Genomic DNA, 9,582 nt, shown 5'->3' with positions numbered 1-9,582 from the left:
ACGGATAAACTTAATTTTTAATTTCTTAAGGAAAGAAAGGAGAAAGAAAATGAAGGAAAGAAAGAAAGAAGAGAAAGCAAGGGAGGACGGGCAAGCCAGCTGACCGAGAGCAATCAGAATCCACTATATTTTCCATTTACCAATCATACTAGAGATACTAGGCATCCCTCCCGTTCTATCCAACTCCCACAATGCACAGCTTTTCTTCTATAGTAGCTGTTTAGTGCTCCCTCTGTATCTTAAGCAAGGTTTGGCTGATAGTCACTGGAGTTTTCCTGCAGAACTTGGTCATACCCGCTCCTACTGCGCTGACCACCATAACCGCCTCCATAACCACTGCTCAGCTGGGGTTGGCAGGACCCCGTCTCACTTATCTACCTAGACTGGTTACATGAGCCCATCCCTCCCGTCACTTGGCGACCATACGCACCACCACTTGCCCCTGCTGTGGAATTCAAAAAGAGTTCTCCATAGCTGTGATCATCAGCCCATGCATTTGTCCCTGCGGGAGAGTTCAAGAGGAGCTCCACATATCTGTGGTGCACATTAGCTTTATCTTTTGCCATAGCTGCCACCGCATCTTCATGAGTAGCGAATTCAACATCTGCCTCGCCGGTAACCTCACCGGTAAACCCTGGGTCCAGTTTCAGTGTGTACTCTCATGGGGTTAAGAGGAGAGAAAAAATTATAAATATCATCCTCAGTGGCTCTGTAAGGTAACCTCCTCCTGTGTACACAGTGCCCCGGGGTGCCCTGGAAACTAGACCCACCATCTCCATATCTATGATCAGACATTCTTGAGAAACAGTAATTGAGGTCTCTTCCAAACCTATCAGACCCAAAGCCATACCCATCACTATAGCCACCATCGTTATCATAGCCTCTATATCCTCCACCATAGGCACCCCGCCTCATCCTTTCAAACCAAGGTCCTCTACCAATGCTATTATATCCTCGGCCAGCCCCGGGCCTATCATAAGGACCTGGCCGCTGCATAGCCATGAGCTTTCGAGGGGGATCAAATGGGATCGGACTTCCGCTCTGCTGCTCTTGAATATTTCAATGTACCTGTGCCCTGTTCTTTGCTCGTGTTTCTTTAAGGCCTTTTCAGCTATGGCCTGTGAAGCAAGCTGCACAAAGTCTCCCCTGTGGTCCGCTCCTGAAAGTCCACTGGCGTGTCATCCCATTTGGCGCAAGTTCCAACCCTGAAAAGAACTGAACAGTCTCTTCCTTTCTACGGCCAAATGGCAGGTGAAACCATCATTGGCAGTGTCAGGACTGTTTGGACCTGTATGCTTCACACCCAATCCATTGCAACACTGTTGGACTTGCATACTTCAGCATATCTGTGACCCATGTTTCTCTGTCCTTCTTCAAAGCCAATTTCACTTCATCTTCCGACTCAAGTTCAACAAATGCTTCGCCACTTGGTCTGCCTTCTCTGGTGTAGACGAAACGAATACCTGACGTGCCATTCTGGATTTTGCATCACTTCATCAGCTGAGCAGGACCAGGGCGGACCCCTGACCTTCACCATGAACCCCTCCCTGCCTTCTGTGCTCAGCATCATGGTGACTGTTGGGTTCTTGATGGCGAGCTTGGCTCAATGCAATTTTGATGTGGCGCTAAGGATATCGGGTAATTTTCCTCCTTCTTCCCTCAGATGGCTATAGCGAGATGGTAGGCGATGAGCAGAACTACTTCTGCTCACGTAAGCGGTTGGTCACGTGATCTGAGATTACTACAATTCTCACGGAATCCTGATTAGTCCTCTTGAAGGTCTGACCCCTCCTTCATCTCTGATTTCCTGCCTGGTCATGTGACCTCTTCTGCATAGAGCTCTACCATCATGATGCCATCTTCCCTGAGGACCTCTTCCCTGAGACCCAAACAGATGTCAGCACTGTACTGTTGAATCTTCAAAAATATGAGCAAAATAAACCCATTTTTAAACACATATTCCAGCCGCAGGAATTTGTTATAGCAACATAAAAAAAGACAAATACAGCTTGGCACACATTTTGTGCATGAAAGATATTCATCATTGTTATTAATCCTTTAATCACTACATGGTTGTTGAAGGTTTAGTAGTCAGTAAGCATTGTTCCAATGGGGATGTGTAGCATACAGAAAAAATATTCACTTGTATTTTAAATATTACCGCTTTTCCATACCGCCAGCTGAGTTCATCTACCAGCAACTAGGGGAAATATAGGTTTTCTCAGGAGCACCAGCTGAAGCCTGGATGAGCTAAGGAGTTATATAGAATACTATCAGTTGGTAATGCACCCAAGGGGAGATGTTCTCATAAAAGTGTCTTTTTATCTCTATTCCAGGAACTCTACTGGAGTGCCTATGTTTGAGGTGAGCACAGGATTGTCGCAGAGAACTTTTTGTAATTATGGAAATATTACATGTCTGCACTCTCCATTACAAAAGCCAAGTGTAGGTGTTGAGCACTTGAAATGTAGCTTAGTGTGATTGAGGCATGGAGTTTTACATTACATTTATTTAATTTTAATTAACTTAAATTTAAATAGCCTCAGGTGACTAATGGCTACAAAACTGGACAGTGCAGAAGGGCAATTATTACAGTGCTTAGAGTGATGAAATGTTATCTACAACCTAAGGTCCAATCTTTTCAGCTTGGAAAAACTTTGGGGGACAAGAGAGCGGAGTTGTGCCAAATTCCGAGCTTGCCAAATGTTTGGCGCTATATAACTTTTTGAGAAATCGCCAAACAAGTTTTGGAGGTTGCTGTATCATTTTATATTCCTATCAGCAATGTATGTGATGCCAATGTTCCCGTGTCTTGCCAACACTTGTTATTTTCTGTGCCACTTTTTTTTTACTGTAGCCATTCTACACTATGGGAGACTGGGTCCAGTGGTATTGCATTGTGGGTTTGATTTACAGTTCCCTAATGACAGAGGTGTCAGGGATCATTTTTTGCACTCTGCCATTTGTGTGTTGTATCTGTATGTTCTCCCAAAGCCTCACGCAGTCATAGGTGTGGCTTTTTCGGAGGTGGCTGGATGCAGAGCACATGGTGCTGACGTTAAGGATGTGATGCTGGGATTGATTCATGGTTGGATGCTAGGATTAAAGGTGCTTCACCCTGGGTGTGCTACCCACCCTAAGGTCAGGGAGGCTGGATAGAATATAAGGGGCAGAAAGAGGCTGCTGCTGCTGTCATTTGCTGCTTGCTGCTTGCTGCTTCACTACTGGCTACCTTCTGCCTGCCCTGCTTGGCCATGGGCTGTTTCTCCTCTGTGCTTCCCCTCTGCCATGCCTCCTGCCTTGGAGCCAGCCAAATATGGACTGAACTCCTCCTCTAACTTTGGGCATCGGGTGTTTTGTCTCAGCCATGGGAAGGTAACGAAAACAAATCTGGTGCCAGAAAAGTGGGATCAGTGCCACGACTGTAGCTGATCAGGCGGTTCAGGAGCCTTTGGAACTGGCTTGGAGAGTTTGGGAAGGTTAGGAGATACTAGATGGAGAAGAGGCCCCGGAATGCTTTAAGCTGCACTTGATGGGAGATCTCTTGATGGTCAGAGATCAGAAGACCAGAACGCTGATAAAAATGCAGCGGGTAAAGACCAGGCTCCGGAGGTTTCTGCTGGGAAGAAAGACTGCATTGGCTGTTGGACCCCAGACCATGAGTGCTATGCTTTATCAGAAAGTTTGTCTGTGTTTTGCTCCTGACCAGGGTCTTTGCTTCAGGCCGAGACTGAAGGCAGTGAAGTAATCAATCTTACAGAAGCAATTTCATGGCAGTCTAATGTTGAGTTTGTGGCGTGGCTACTGCTGGGGGCTTTTAGCCTTATCTACACTGAGAATTGAGAGCACAGAGCCCAGCAGAATAATTTCAAATGTTTTGAGTTTGGTCAGAAAGGAAGCTCCAGTAAAGTTTTAGACTGCAAAGAGAGATCAGAAGAGAACCTGGTTGTGAGAAGAAACAGGGAAATGGAAAAGATGGCCTGAGGACATAACAAGAAAGAGCAGGACTGCAGTCTTCCAGCCTCAAAATTGCAAAGGTGAAAGACTTTGCTTTGAGACAAAAGCCACAGAGCACCATGTTCCAAAATGGTGGTGGCCTGGAGAATTTTGTTTTGGATCGGCTTCATCCAGTGCTCAGCAATCCAGCCACCCCGCCTCAGTGGCCGAGAAGGAAGGAAGCCTGACTCTGGCTTCAGCTTGTGGCATACCCTGACGTTATCCATGTGGTGCGAATATTAGGTGCATGCAGAATGCAAGAGTTAGGAAGGCTTCCACCCAGTTTTAAGAAGAAAGCCTGGGGGCCAGGTATTGTGCCCCTGAGAGGGTAGCTTTAGAAGTATGAATGTGAAGCTGAAGGTGCAGTGGAGACCCCAGAAATTTGGAGAAGCCAGGAATATGGGTTGTCTGAGGAAAGCTGCAAAGAGTGAGCAAAGTTGGCTCAAGAAAGAAGCTGTGGGTGCTACAACCATCTCTGGCTGCAGAGAAGGAGCCACCCAAGCCCTTTGTAGTTCGCATTTTGCCACAGACTGCTGGGATGCTGGACATGGAACTAACAGGATTTAATGTTTGCCCTGCTGTATTTTGGACTTGCTTCGGTCACATTCCTTCATATCCCCTATTTGTAGCTTTGGCAGTGGTAATATTTATCTTGTGCCATTGTGTGTTGGAAGTACATAACTTTATCTTCACTTATATAGAAGAGGCTTGCAGAAAAGTTTGCATTAAATCTCAGGGAGGACTTTGGACTTCGACTTCTCAGCAGTGGTGAAACTGTTAGGACTTTGACAACTCTTAGAGAGATGGACTAAATGCCTTTTGAGTAAAGGGATGTGCATACATTTTTTGAGGCCCAGAAGTGGAATGTTTTATCTTGTATCTAGACAGTTCCTCAAAGTCCCATGAGGTCATAGGTGAGGCTTTTTGGGAGTGTCTGGATATAGAGTATGTAATGCTTCAATTAAGGATGTGATGCTGGGATTGATTCATGGTTGGATGCTAGGATTAAGGGGGCCCATCATTCGACTGCATGCTACCTGCCCTAAGAATGGTTAGGCTGGGTAGAATATAAGAGACAAAAAGAGGGCTGCTGTTGCTGCTGCTGCTTTTTGCTTGCTACTACACTACTGGCTGCCTTCTGCCTGCCCTGCTTTGCCACGGACTGTTTCTCCTCTGTAATGCCCCTCTGCCATGCCAGTCAACTATGGACTGACACCTCCACAAACTGTGAGCCAAAATAAATCTTTCCTCCTTTAACTTGGGTGTCAGGTATTTTGTCCCAGAATGAGGAAATAAGTAAGAATTGTATATTCTTTGGTAAAACACCTACTCATGTATTTAGCTCATTTTTAAATTGAGTTTGTCTTTTTGTTGTTGAGTTTTAATATTCTGGATACTAGACCCTTATCGGATATGTGATTTGCAAATATTTTCTCTTATTTTATAAATTATCTTCACTCCTTAATAGTGGCTTTTGATGAATAAAAGTTTGACATTTAGATGAACTCCAATTTATCTATTACCCATTTTTCCTTTTCTTTTCTTGTGCTTCAGGTGTCATTTCTAAGAATCTATTGTCAAATCCAAGGCCACATTGGATGGCGTTTTATTCTAAGAGTTGTATAATTTTACTGTAAGAGTTGTATAATTTTAGTATATTTTTGATCCATTTTGAATTAGTTTTTTGTGTTGCAAAAGGTAGACATACAATCCCATTCTTTAGCATGTAGATGTTGAATTGTCTCACATTTAATTATATATTTCAGTAGTGGGGATTTAACTCAAGAGCTCTTTAGCACTCAGCTACATCCACAGCCCCTTAAATTTTAATTTTTTTAGTTTGAGACAGGATTTAGTTTGCTAAATTACCCAGGCTGGCCTCAAACTTGCATTCCTTTATGGCCAGGCGTGATGGCACACACCTGAAATTCCAGAACTTGGGAGGCTGACACAGGAGGATTGCTGTGAGTTTGAGGCCAGCCTGGACTACACAGTGAGTTTAAGGCCAGCCTGAACTACATAGCAAGACCCTGTCTCAAAAAAAATTGCATTCCTCCTGTCTCATCTTTTTGAGTAACTAGAATTACAGATCCCACTGTGCCTGGCTTGAGGGTCATTCATTGAAGAGAATATTTTTTCCCTTGCTGAACAGTCTTGAAACCCTTGTTGAAAATCAATTCATGATAAATGTATGGATTCACTTTTGGACTCTGAATTCTTCCCCAGGGATGGACATCAGGGATTGATATTCTTTTTTCCCCCCAGTACTGGAAATTGAACTCAGGACCTTGCGCTTGCCAGGCAGGTGCTTGTGCCCCTGAGCTATATCCCCAGCCCTGGACTCTGAATTTTTTTCCATGGTTCTATATATTTACCCTTGTTTTGATTACTGCAGCTTTAAGTAAGTTTTCAAATTAGGAAGTATGACTCTTCCAACCCAACATTTTCTTTTGAAGGTATTTTGGTAATTTAGGGCCCCTTTCATTCCATACAAACTTTAGCATAAATTTCTTCATTATTATTGAAAAGGTCACCAGGATGTTGAAAGGGATAGCGCTGAATCTATTACTGTGAGTACTGTTGCCATGTTAATACCAGTAAGACTTCCAGCTCATGAACCTGGGATGTATTTCCATTTAGTTAGGCTTTATTTTATTTCTTTTATTAATGTTTTATAGTTTCAATTATATACACCTTATGCTTCTTTGGTTAAATTTCTTCTTAAGTACTTTATTCAAATTCAATATGATCCTCTCATAAATGGAATTGCTTTGCTAATTGCATTTTAGGAATGCTCTATTAGCAGCATATAGAAATAGAGTTGATTATGTTTGTGTGTCACACTGAGATCCTGCAATCTTGCTGAATTTATCCGCTCAAATAAGTTTTTGTTTTTTTGTTTTTTTTTTTGGTCTTTTTTGAGACAGGGTCTCACTATGTAGTTCAGGCCGGTCTTGAAGTCACTTTGTAGTCCAGGCTGGCCTCAAACTCACAGCAATCCTCCTGCCTCAGCCTCCCCTGTGCTGGGCTTACAGGCAAGTGCCACCAAACCCAGCTATTCTCATAAGTTTTGTGTGTATGCCTTCTTTAGGATTTTCTGTAGGCAGAGCATGTCATCTATAAGAAAAGATAATTTCACTGCTTCATTTTCAGTTTAGATGCATTTTATTTATTTTTACTGGTCTTTCTTTTTCTCGTAATTGCTCTGGCTAAACTTCCAATACCATTGTGAATAGAAGTGATAAAAGCTAGCATTTCTGTCTTATTCCTGGCATGAGGGAGAAATAACAGAACTTTCAAGTCTACTGATTATAATGTTAGGTGTGGTTTTCATAAGTGTTGAGGAAGTTTACTTCTATTCCAAGTTTTTGAGTGTTTTCTCATAAAATAATATTCACTTTTGTCAAATGTATTATCTGGATCAATTGAGATGATGAGATAAGGTTTTTCCTGTTTATTCTGTTTGTGTGGAATATTATATTACTTCTTGCCTTTTAAAGAAAGAAGACAGAAGTTACATGTATCATTTCTGAGAACTAAGTTACCTGGACACAGTTAGCTGCAGGAGAGGAAGAAAATATCATGGGTGTCTGAGCATTGAGTGTGTTAGTAAACCTTGGGTTAGAGCTGTGTAAGAAAAGGTAGAGAATAGAGAATGAATAGAGAGATATTTGTCAGAATACTAGAGACAAAATTGGAATATGCCTTCCAAAAGAGAAGTTTGGAGAAATTCTAAAGGTTCTGCTTCTACCCCAAAGGCAGCAAGATTCTTTCAAGAGACCCTGGTGACTTCTATCAGACAAAGTAGTCTAGGGGATATTGACAGCTGCTGGAAGCGGACAGGGGGCCAAAGAAATTCTGGAAACCCCAAGAGTGGTAAATGTCAGGTCCCTTCAGAGATCTTTACTTTAATTCTTTCCCAGGGCCACAGAATAATTCAGGAAAAAGATTATATTTTTCTCTCTCCAGTTTAGGTTGTGGAAAGGATAAAGGTGATTTGACTGGTAGTCACCTTGGAGAGCCTGCTAAGAATGGAGTCATCCCCAGTGGAGTTCCCCTGGAAACAGCCTCTGCAGCAAAGGTGTCAGAACCAATAGTTTACTTGGCGTTGGATCCCCGGAAGCAGCAGTAGGGGATTACAGGCATGAGACAGGGAAGGGGAGAAAGCCGATTAATAGTGTTTTATGGACCAGTTTTTTTGCTGGGGGCGGCTGGGGTTTGGACCCCACTGGAGGACACTGGAAGGAAGAGTAGAGCATGCCTCTCAGAGTTATGCCAACCAGCAGAGGGAGAAATGGGTGTTGACAGATCAGTTGTTATCAGTACTTCTTGCGGACACTCCCAGAATTCCTTGCAGGTGAACCAAGTAGGTTCCAGTGGCCAGAGAGACGTGGGGCCATGAGCTGCAGTGGCTTGCACACGAGGGTGCTTACGAATGTTGTGCACTTCAGGTCCCTCATGTTTCACGCTGTCGTCCACGCTGTCTTCCTTTCAGGTAGAGGCTCACTATTGGAATTTGTTTAAAAAATTGCACAAAAAAGGAAGAAAAAGAATGAGAGAAAAAGAAACAGGAAAGAAGGAAAGGAAAAAAAGGGTTAATGGGATAAGCTACATCCCTTCTGCTTCAGTTGGTCTTGAGATTGTTATTTATCATCAGGGCTATTCTCAGTTCTCAACTTTTGGCGAGAAATTTTTTTCCATAAAATTTTTTTTTACAGAGATACATTTCATAAACCATAAAATTTACTCTTTTAAGTGTAATGCAGTGGTTCTCAGTATATTCTCACTATTGTGCCACTATCTCATTTCAGAACATCTTTGTCACCCTGTACCCATTCACATTTACTGTCTTTTTCCTCCTCTGCCCCACCACCCACCTCTTGACAACCACTAATTCACTTTCTGTCTCTGTGGAGTTGCCTATTCTGGAAATTTCATAGAATTGGACTCATACAGTGTGTGCCCTCTGCATCTGACTTCTCTCACTCAGTAAAATATTTTCTGCATTCATGCACATTGTAGCATAGCTCAGTACTTCCTTCCTATGTCCAAATTATCTTATTGAGTGGATGTACTATTTTGTCTGTCTATTCAAGGTGGATGTCACGGGGTATAGAGCTAAGAGCACAATTTCTAGATTATATGGCAATTCTGTTTGTAATTTTTTGGGAAACTGCTAAATTTTTAGCTTCCTTTTTTTGGAGTGGGGGGGGCGCTCTGGGAATTGAACTCAGGACCTTGCGCTTGCCAGGCAGGTGCTTATGCCACTGAGCTATATCCTTGAAACTGCTAATTTTTTATGTTGCTATCGTTGTTACATTGTGTCAACTTGAGGAGTCTAGAAGCCTAACTAAGGGACTCAGCAGTTCTACATCCTGAGGTGTGAAGGACACGCCTTTCCTCCTCTAGGATGTCGTTCATTGTATCAACTTGAGAAGCTTAGAAGGTTAACTGTGTGACTCAGCAGGGAAACCGGGTTCTTACTTTGTATTCATCCTGAGCCTGTGCAAGAGGAAGGCATGCAGAGGGTGTGGGTGTGGAGAACCGTCCCACAGGGTGGGAAGGCTGCATACAATAAAAGGGAAA

The 9,582-nt window shown here is 43.0% G+C and overlaps 1 pseudogene; it reads right to left on the bottom strand.

Moving 5' to 3' along the window:
• Positions 1 to 239: 239 nt before the first annotated feature.
• Positions 240 to 1,936, bottom strand: LOC102024579 (annotated as a pseudogene).
• Between the last annotated feature and the right edge of the window lie 7,646 nt (positions 1,937 to 9,582).

Source organism: Chinchilla lanigera, unplaced genomic scaffold (genome assembly GCF_000276665.1).
Source record: "Chinchilla lanigera isolate Chin_1 unplaced genomic scaffold, ChiLan1.0 scaffold00092, whole genome shotgun sequence".
Taxonomy (NCBI): Eukaryota; Metazoa; Chordata; class Mammalia; order Rodentia; family Chinchillidae; genus Chinchilla; species Chinchilla lanigera.
Note: the sequence above shows the minus strand (reverse complement) of the source record. Positions and strands in the feature narration are given on the sequence as shown.